A 9,908-nucleotide genomic window follows, 5' to 3' on the forward strand; every position below is an offset into this window, starting at 1 on the left:
AAGAGAACACCAATGGATATTACGTTCAAGATCTCGCCATTTCTAACAAGCTTTAAGTTTCTGGATCATTACGTAACCCCATTATATCAGTTCAAAGGTTAAATTTCCTCCAAAATCCAGCGTGTTGTATGTACGAGACCATACCTTGAAGCGACATCAAAATCTGAACAGGCGTGTGCTTGATTCAATACTGAGTACAATGGCCTAGAGTCTTACACGTTTTGACTACACATATATATATATATATATATATATATATATATATATATATGCATATATATATATGACTATGGCTATATATATATGCATATATATATATATATATATATATATATATATATATATATATATATATATATGTGCGTGTGTATATATGATGCACGACTCCATATGGTGTAACAATGTCGGCCCACCGCGTGTGTTCATCAGCACCGTCAGCTGTCGCCCGCCACCTGCTCAGACCGTAAATCAACACGCAGTGTTCTTCAAAAACTACCGCTGCTCCGAGATCAGAAATGCTAGGGACACGATTTGGATGTTCAAACACGTACAAGGATGCCCAATAGTTAATAAGAAGTTTGGACGCGGTTGCACGACATACCGGAGTGATATATTCAGGGAACCGTAAGGGAGGGGATGCGCATCCCCCTATCAGGGCAAGTGTTAATGGTATTGTTCCTTGTTTCAAGATTTTGAGGCGAGCATCATATAGGGTGACAAAAGCTCACTTGTAACTATTGTTCTTATTTGAGGTGCTAAAAACTGTTGTCGTCAGCACAACTTTATTATCTAGTGGATGTCTTTCTTCATACGTCATCTTTACCTTGCATTACTTGCTGACATCATGTTTGCTTGCATTTACATGTTCGGCAATGGAGCTGCTCGGCAATGGATCGTCGTAAGTCGTACCATTCCCCAACTTGCTGTATTATGTAGCACAAAACATCATCCGTGATCCGAACACGGGGCTCTTCCGATCCGCCCCATTCAGCGGCACACCCAAATTTGGCACAAGTCTTTCTTCCAGATTTACCTTCGCAATACAGACGACAGCCCCTTTACGGGCCGGCCTCGCTGTGGGGCACGTCTGTCTCAGTCGGATCAGCCAATGCCTACTGCCGGTTTGTAATGCATGCGCAAGGGCAGAATCACTGAGCCCTCGGTTTGAGTTGATTAGCATTGTCCTTGGCACGAATCATGCAGCCCGGACATCCGAGAGCACTAAGGAGTAGATCGACAATGGCAACACATAGCACATCACGACTAGATGGAAGGTGCCTAGAAATCTGTTTCTCCCATTGCTCTTTGCCATTCCACCGATCGAATACGGTCGATTGTTAGCTAGCTTCCTTTTTCCAGAGCACTCTGCTCCATACAGTTTAACCAGGAAAATTAGAACAATCAATACACCGATTTTGTCTTTGAACAAAAACTCATTTACATTAAATCTTAAAGCTGCAGACAGATTTAGAGTGAACAAAGCCGACCTTCGTCGCCTTTTAGCAGCCTCGGCTTTGGCGGCGCAGGTCGGCCCTGCGCGGTTCCCTTCCGCTGGGTGTTGGCCAGTCCGATCGGCACGCGACATCTCTTGGCTGTCGGCTGCCGAGCGTAACTGTTCAGGGGTTGATGAGGTCATTTAGTCAACTTCAGACCGTTGTCAGCCGGCCTTCTAGGCGACAAACATCCGCATCGATAGTCGACACACCGTAGAACGACATCAATCAGCGTAATCATTGTCATCAGCACTGCTCGCAAGGGCGCTCGGTGTATATGTCTTCCTGGCACGCTGAGATATAGATGCTACGTTTTACATCTGCGAGGTGGTTCCAGATGAATGCATTTAGCACTTTATGCTCACGCCAGCGCCTTCACGCTTGCATCATGTCATGACATTCTCAGGTTTACATCATTGTTCGTGAATAGATAGGACAGCAGTATTAGCCTTATCCCTCGGAAAAACAAGGGGAATGGAGATATAGTCAGGTTGATATTTCGGCAAAATGCCTTCATCGAAACAATAGAAGTTAATTTAAAATTGTTTGCCGATGATCCTACTCGATTTTTGCAGGTTTTTCTTTTGAAAGAGCACGCCACAGTTTTTGTTTTTTTTTTCACAGGACACCAAAACATTCAGGGGATTAAACAAAGAGCGACCGCCAGCCATTACTAAGATGCAGTGCCTATCTAAGACTTAGAATGACCAGACATTCGTGTACATGCAAACGAATTCAAGCAAATAGACATCAGGTGTCACGCTTCATTCAAACATGCAACCCACTTGAAGTAAACAGGTATCATACATCGCGCAACAATTACAGATGCAAACAATTCCAGTTGAACAGGCATCGCACATTACGCGTCAGGCATCACTTACACTTGCAAAAGGTTTTAAGCTAGCACATATCACACATGAGGACACATATCACGTTCGCATAATTGACCATGATGAGCCCTGTTTGTTAATATTTGATCGCCGACTTTCTGCAAGAATAAATTCACCTATTTTTCTGTCTGGGTGGTCTTGTGCTCTATAAATGACTTTGAGCTCTAAGAGGGGCATGGGGTCCATACTTTCCTCGATTTCATCCTGAGTGTTTTCCTAAAAACTCGTCACCGAAACTAGTATTCCCTGTTTTGTTTTAGCGTCTCGCAATTGTTCCTTATATCTGAAACGAATAGGGCGCCTGGACTCCCCGACAAACACTATGTCCCTCTAATTTTTCTCACATAGTTTATGCTTGATTTCGTAAACCACGTTGTTTGTGTGCAAACCCCTTGAAACCCAGAACTGCATAAATAACATCTGTTACCACCGAGTCACTTAGGCTTCGGGATGGAGGCTTTCACCAGATGATTTTTAAGCTTACTGTCGCTTTTCAAGCTATGCGTACGCGCAGTTTTGATTTTTTAAACAATGTGTTTGATTTTCCAAAGCAAATGCTCGTCTCTGTAAAGTAGCATTAAGAATCCGTCTACCGATAGGACGTGTTCCCGCTCCCTACCAGCCATCCCTCCAAGCGCTCTATACTTTTTTTTACTTCTTCCGGCATTCTACCTAAAAGTTGCGGAGAATATCCGTTGCCCAATAGCAAAGCCCATATTTTGTTTCTGTTCTTTCTTTCCTTCTCACTACCTGATGAGTTCTTTAGAGCCCTATGGAACATGCTAGGAAGTATGTTGTGCTTAGTGGAAGGGTTGATATTTGCTTGAGAAATGATGAACACCTGCAAGACTAGTTATGCTGTGCTCACAAAGCACAACATAATTCGTAGCATGCTCCATAGGGCTCTATACAACTCATCAAGTAGTGAAAAGTAAGGGAAGAGCATAAACAAAATATGGACTTTGCTATTGGGCAACGGATATTCTCCGCAACTTTTAGGTAGAATGTTGGAAGAAGTAAAAAAGTCTAGAACGCATGAGGGGATGGCTGGTAGGGAGCGGGAACACGTCCTATCGGTGGGCGGATTCTTGACGCTACCTTACAGATATGAGTATTTGCTCTGGAAAATCGAACACATTGTTTAAAAAAATCAAAACTGCGCGTACGTATAGCTTGAAAAAAGCGACAGTAAGCTTAAAAAGCATCTGGTGAAAGCCTCCATCTCGAAGCCTAAGTGCCTCGGTGGCAACAGGTGTTATTTATGCAGTTCTGGGTTTCAAGGGGTTTGCACGCAAAAAATGTCGTTTACGAAATCAAGTGTAAACTGTGTGAAAAAAATAAGGGGAACATGGTCTATGTCGGGGAGTCCATGCGCGCTTTTCGTTCCAGATATAATGAACACCTGCGATACGCTAAACAAAAAACAGAGAATACCCGTTTCGGTGATTATTTTTTGGGAAAACACGCTCGGGCTGAAATCGAGGGAAGCATGGACCCTATGCCCCTTTTAGAGTTCAAACTCATCTATAGAACACAGGACCACCCAGACAAGAAAATAAGTGAGTTTATTCTTACAAGAAGTCGGCGACCAAATCTTAGCACACAGGGCTCACCATGGCTAATTATGTGAACGTGATAGTTGCCTCTATGTGTGATGTGTGCTAGCTTCAAATCTTTCGCAAGTGATGTCTGACGCGTGATGTGCGATGTATGTTTAATTGAAATCGTTTGCATCTATAATTGGTGCGCGATGTTTGATCCCTCTTTACTTTAAGTCGCTTGCGTGTTTGAATGAAGCGTGATGCGTGGTGCCTGTTTGCTCGAATTCGTTTGCATGCACACGTATGTCCGGGCATTCTAATTTTTAGGCACTGTACCTTGGTAATAGCTGGCAATCGCTATTTGTTTAATCCACTGAATGCTGGTGTCCCGTGAAACCGTGGCCTGCTCTTTCAACAACAAAAAACCTGAAAGATCGAGTAGGATCATCGGCAGGCAATTTTGAATTGACTTCCGCTACTGTTTCGATAGACATGTTGCCGAAATATCGGCCCAACTATACACTCGTTTCCCTGTTTTTTTTCCGAGGAATAAGGCCTATACTACTGTCTTATCTATGTGAATAATATCCCTCGCTAGTGCACTGAACAACTTATGAGATTCTTCGTGAATAATTTGCTATGCCTCTGTAAAAGGAAGCACAAGCGGTTTAATAACGCAGCCAGTGATCACGCAAGGTATTGGACAACGTTTCGGAGGCTGTCTGACAGGTGCGCCGCGGATGGAAAAGTAGTTTGACTGGAGCACAGTGGCATCTCTGCTTCCATGCGGACACCTAACCGGGTCCAGTGAATAAACGGCGTACATCGCTTCCGCCAATGCAGTGGGACCGGGTCCAGCTTTCCTGCACAGATCAGGCTGACGGAAAAGGCAGGGGACTGATGGAGTTTTGCAATGATCGATAGCATGCACCTTGCCGAGTCGCACCACTGGTTTGTACCCATTTCGTTTCGAAAGCTTAGGTGAGTTTGGTCAGAGGCATAAATATCAAGAACATGGTGCGTGTTTTGGGAGGCAGATATTTGCAATAAAATCACGCTTGTTTTTCTACCAAGAGGTGCTTTAAAATGCAAGCGTTTCTTGAGACAGGGACGGATAGAACGGAATGGCAAGAAATCTGGAACACTTCCTGTGCGATTTTTTCTGTTTTACATGTATCTGAACAAAACAACTAATTTTTATCCAGTCGACCACGGAAAAGTTTGACAACCTTAGAGAAAAGGAATGAACGATCGTCATTTGACCAGATTCACCCTAAAATGCATGTTCGAAGTTATACCCGGCATTGCAACAAACCGTATGCTCACACTCTTGCATTTCACTGGAGCATTTTTGTCATATGCAATTATATGCGTCGTTCATCGCTCTATATGTTCATGTTTTGTGCCGAGCATTTCGCTAATGAGCAAATGAAAACATCGTACCAAAAAAATTGTAAATGTCTTAAAATCAGTGTGTTGAATCAGTAAAAACGTTACCCCATGGCTTAATTCCACGGACTAACCATTCGTTTAAAACATACACCGCTGCTGCAAAGTACTATCATTCAAACTGGTTTCCATGAGGCGGATCACCTGACCGGCGCGCGGCCCGCCACACCGCCGTCCGGGCTGTGAGGCTGACGTATGCAGGCATGCGTCGGGACGCAGCGCCGTGTTGCGACACTCCCCCGGCCGTGACATGCTAGCTGCCGGCCCCGCGCCGCCGCGGCCGGATGTCGTGATAACTCAGCGCGTGGTCCGGCCGGCTCCGGCGGCCCTCGGTCTGAGGGCGGGGGCGGGACACGCGCCGACCACCTGAACGCAGAAACGCAAAGGTATGGCGGCTCGATGTTACAACATGACGGCCGGCGCCCGTTTCGGGTGGAATTCAAATTGGAGAGGCCATGACAAATCTCGGTAAGACGGGTGCTGCTGCTCATCAAAGCAAGGGGAACGTGAATCGCTAGAGCTTAAAGCGCGTACATTTATTCGTGCACCGACCGCACACACAGTTTGATTTTATGAGTTGTGTTTCGGTAGGCGCGAGAGATTCGGAGGGAGCCCGGTCCTAGACGCTCACGTTAAGGAGCAGCGGACTCATACTCTGCTCATCACCCGCCGGGATGCTGTGCTATTGGGGAGACCGCCCTTACTCCCAAGCGTCTCCTGCCTGGCCATTCGCCCGCCTCTCGTATCTTACATACATCACACATTGGATCGTTGTTTCCTTAACGTACGAGCTCACTTATCCATTTGTTCACGAACTTCGTCGTTCATTCACTCCCTCGTTAAGTCCTTATTATCCAAGTCGGCAGTACCGTCCGTTCGCACTTCACGCGTTCACCTGGAGTCTGGATCTACCGGCCGTACTAAACCCTGTCGGCTGAATATCACCAGTTGCCACGGCACCGCATCGCATAGGCTCACAGCGGCTCGGTGTCATTGCTGCGCTGTCATTGCTGGCATTGCTGCATTGTCATTACTGTTCTGCCGCCATAAAACGTATTTCAGTGCTACACCGCGGAGTCACCGCGGCTTGTGGCGCATCAGCGCCCCGTAGGATGACCCGAACACAAAGTGCGACGTCGGATCACTCACTAATTACTAGAATTGAATGGATTGGGCTCATGACACATGCCATAGCTCAACGGCAAGACACGATGTCAAACTATGATGCATGTGCACCCGAAATACGCTCTAAAGCTAGAAACTGTTTACGTTTGATTGAGCGACGTTACATCAACGTGAACAAGTACGGCCAGGCTGAGCTTGTGACACAAACTGAATCGTAAGCATGCGAGAATGATAGGGAAACAAGAGCATTAATCGGGACACCTGGCTTAGTGTCAGGTATCCATTTGTAACATAAGTTACGGCAACATAAGATGACGGGACATTTTGATTAGATAATCATTAACTCACAAACATATCAGGACTCACAGAAAGCTGCAGTCCAAAAGAAGCATGCATAAGCATACAACAGAATCGAAAACCGAACATACTCTACTGCCGACCAGTTGCGACTCCCTTTGGACGTGGCCTCGGCGTCCAGGCATTGGCGCAATATACCAAATATTTGTTGAGGGATGATCGCGTGTTCAGATAAGCGACGCTTTTACTTCGTCAGCATAATTGCTCGAAAAGAGCAGCTCAACACCCTAGCCGCATCAGATGGTGGTTTGAAATCGTGATAATGACATAGTGTAACCAGTGCATGTATAAAATTTATCAATTGCTGAACCAGTGTGACATCCAGGCATTTCATAGCTCCGCATCAAGCATCAATATGGCGGTGCTCCTTGATGCGACTTTTTGGAAGAGAATGGTATCTCTCTAAACTTATGCCCCAAAACCTAGTCTACTGCTGGGTTATAACACCACATACGCAATTCATACCAACGAGGAACCATAGCCTGAATGCGTACTAAACGGAAAAGTTGCTGGGTATGCATTTGATTTCTCAACACATGTTGCAAACAATAATTTTGAATGACTTTGGCCGCCCATCTCATCAGTTTGGTCTGGAGCATTCTGCATGTGGAGCAAGATATATCATGGAGCATTTGAACAGCCATTGTGTGTGCGCGTGGAACCTCTTCGGCTTAGGGAGCTTGCCTGTAAACTGGCTGTGCGAAGGCGGCTATTTCGAGTAATATCGAAATCTAACACACCGGCCAACGCCGGAAAAGAACCTCCTGTTCTTCTTAGCGTTGTGCCCTCATGTGCCAGCTCTCCGCGTCGGTCGGGTGTTTGACACACACATTGCATCCGCTCCAGTCAGACCCAGAACGGCGTGACCGCAACCGCTCGCTCTCGTCTGCCGTTTCCTGCCGAATTCGGAACTGTCTGTCAGCGTACGAGTTGCCACGTAACCCTCCGCCCCCCCCCCCCCCTGCATCCGGCCCGGCCCGCGCGCCCTTGTCTCTCACAGCATGTCTCTGACAGCCGTGTCCGCTGTCGGCAGCCGGATCCGGAACCTGCGGCTGTCTCTCTTGTCTCTCACAGTATGTCTCTGACAGCCGCGTCCGCTGTCGGCAGCCGGATCCGGAACCTGCGGCTGTCTCTCTTGTCTCCCACAGCATGTCTCTGATAGCCGTGTCCGCTGTCGGCAGCCGGATCCGGAACCTGCGGCTGTCTCTCTTGTCTCCCACAGCATGTCTCTGACAGCCGTGTCCGCTTTCGGCAGCCGGATCCAGAACCTGCGGCTGTGCATCCGCGAAGCGTTCGGGCGGCGCTACTTTGCCGAGATGGCCGAGCCGCGCGTGCTGCTGTCGGTGCACGAGGCCGACGACTGGATGCAGGAGTACGAGACGCAGCTGCAGGCCGTGTTCGACACGGCGCACGGGCCGCTCTGGTCAGCCGCGCTGCTCACCATGCCCGGCGTCAACAACGCCAACAGCGAGACGCACGACGCCAACCGGCCGGACCAAGAGCCGCGGGCGCCTTACCCCTTCGTCGGCATGCTGGTGCTCACCTTCTGTCACGCCATCAGCGACGGCTCGTCCAACGCCACCTTCTGCCACCAGTTCCTGGACGTGCTGAACAAGGTGATCGACGGCGCGCCGGTGCCGGATGCGCCAGACATCAAGCTACGCGCGCCGCTGGAGTGCCTGCCTCTAAGTAAACAGAAGGTTTACAGCACCGCCGACATGAGCAGTTTGGCCGCCTCTGTCTGGGAGCTGGTGTTCGCGCCACGTAACCTCTACCTGGCCGCCTTCCCGCCGCCGCGCGACTGCAAGGAGATCCGCATGCGCACGCACTCGATGGTGCTGAGCGCTGAGGACACACAGCGCATACTGGCGCGCTGCAAGCGCGAGGGTGTGACGGTGCACGCGGCCTTCACGGTGGCCGCCTCGCTGGGCCTGTACGAGCTGATCCGCGAGCGACAGCCGGAGCTGCGCCCGCTCAAGGTGCGCAGCGGCCACGTGGTCAACTTCCGGCGCTACCTGATGCCCGAGCAGAGCGACGCCTACGGTTGCTACATGGGCTTTCTTCGAGGCGCGCGTGGCGGCCGGGCCGGACGGCCGCCAGCGCTTCTGGGAGCTGGCACGCCACACGGCGGCGTCCATGAAACACCGGCTGGACGCCGAGATGCAGCCCGTCACCTACTGCAAGCTGCTGCAGACGTTCATCAACACGGAGCGCTGGGTGCATCGGCAGCACACCAAGGAGATGCCGCACGTGTCGCACTACTTCGGCACCTCCAACATGGGCAACCTAGACCGGCTGTTCAACGCTACCGGCAAGCACGTGGAGGTGACACAGCTGGTGCGCACCACCAACATCGGCCACGACCTGGGCATGGTGTTCGCGCACATGTTCCACACGCTGCGCGGCCGGCTCATGTACAACCTCGACTACCTGGTAGCGGCCATCACTCAGCCACAGGCCGAACAATACGCCGAGAAGACGGTCGAGATCCTCACCTCAGCCGTGTAGGCGCTGCCGGCGAGCAGCGTGACTGGCGCGGTCAGGTGTACGCTGCGGTGTCCCTGGTCGGCCTCTCGCCCTCTTCGCGAGTCGGAGCGGTCAGGGTGTGCGGCGTGGCACATGAGGGGAGCGGGCGAGGCGCAGGCATTAGCAAACCAGCTCATTGTGTTACGTGTGTCGTGGAGGCAAGTGTGTGCGCATCAGTAAGCCAGTCCGGTGATCGCTGGTGGTATTCACCACGAGTCAGCCCGTTCTAAAGGGCCGTCCACCTTCCACCGAACGCGCGTGCGGTGGGCGGTGTATGGTCACCGGGACCAAAGGCGTGCATCAGTAATCCATGACATCGTGAATGAAACGTGTTACTGGGATGCAGCAGTGACGGCTCCAGCGCGTGGCATCGGCGCCCTGGCCAGGGGTCCTGGCAACACGCCGTGCCACATGAAAATAAAGCAAAGGCTCTGTGTTGTGGGTGACGGATTTGGTCAATCTCGCCTCTTCGGAGCGTTTCGTGTGTCCAGCTTGCATGAGCGTCTAAGACGTCTCCGAAACGGAAG

General features: G+C 49.9%; 1 pseudogene; it reads left to right on the plus strand.

The window, feature by feature from the left end:
• LOC119112652 (uncharacterized) overlaps positions 1-9,487 on the plus strand; it is a 33,704-nt pseudogene extending 24,217 nt beyond the window's left edge.
• Positions 9,488-9,908: the final 421 nt, after the last annotated feature.

The sequence above is a fragment of the Pollicipes pollicipes genome, unplaced genomic scaffold (genome assembly GCF_011947565.3).
Source record: "Pollicipes pollicipes isolate AB1234 unplaced genomic scaffold, Ppol_2.1 Scaffold_7261;HRSCAF=8764_pilon_pilon_pilon, whole genome shotgun sequence".
NCBI classification, from domain to species: domain Eukaryota; kingdom Metazoa; phylum Arthropoda; class Thecostraca; order Pollicipedomorpha; family Pollicipedidae; genus Pollicipes; species Pollicipes pollicipes.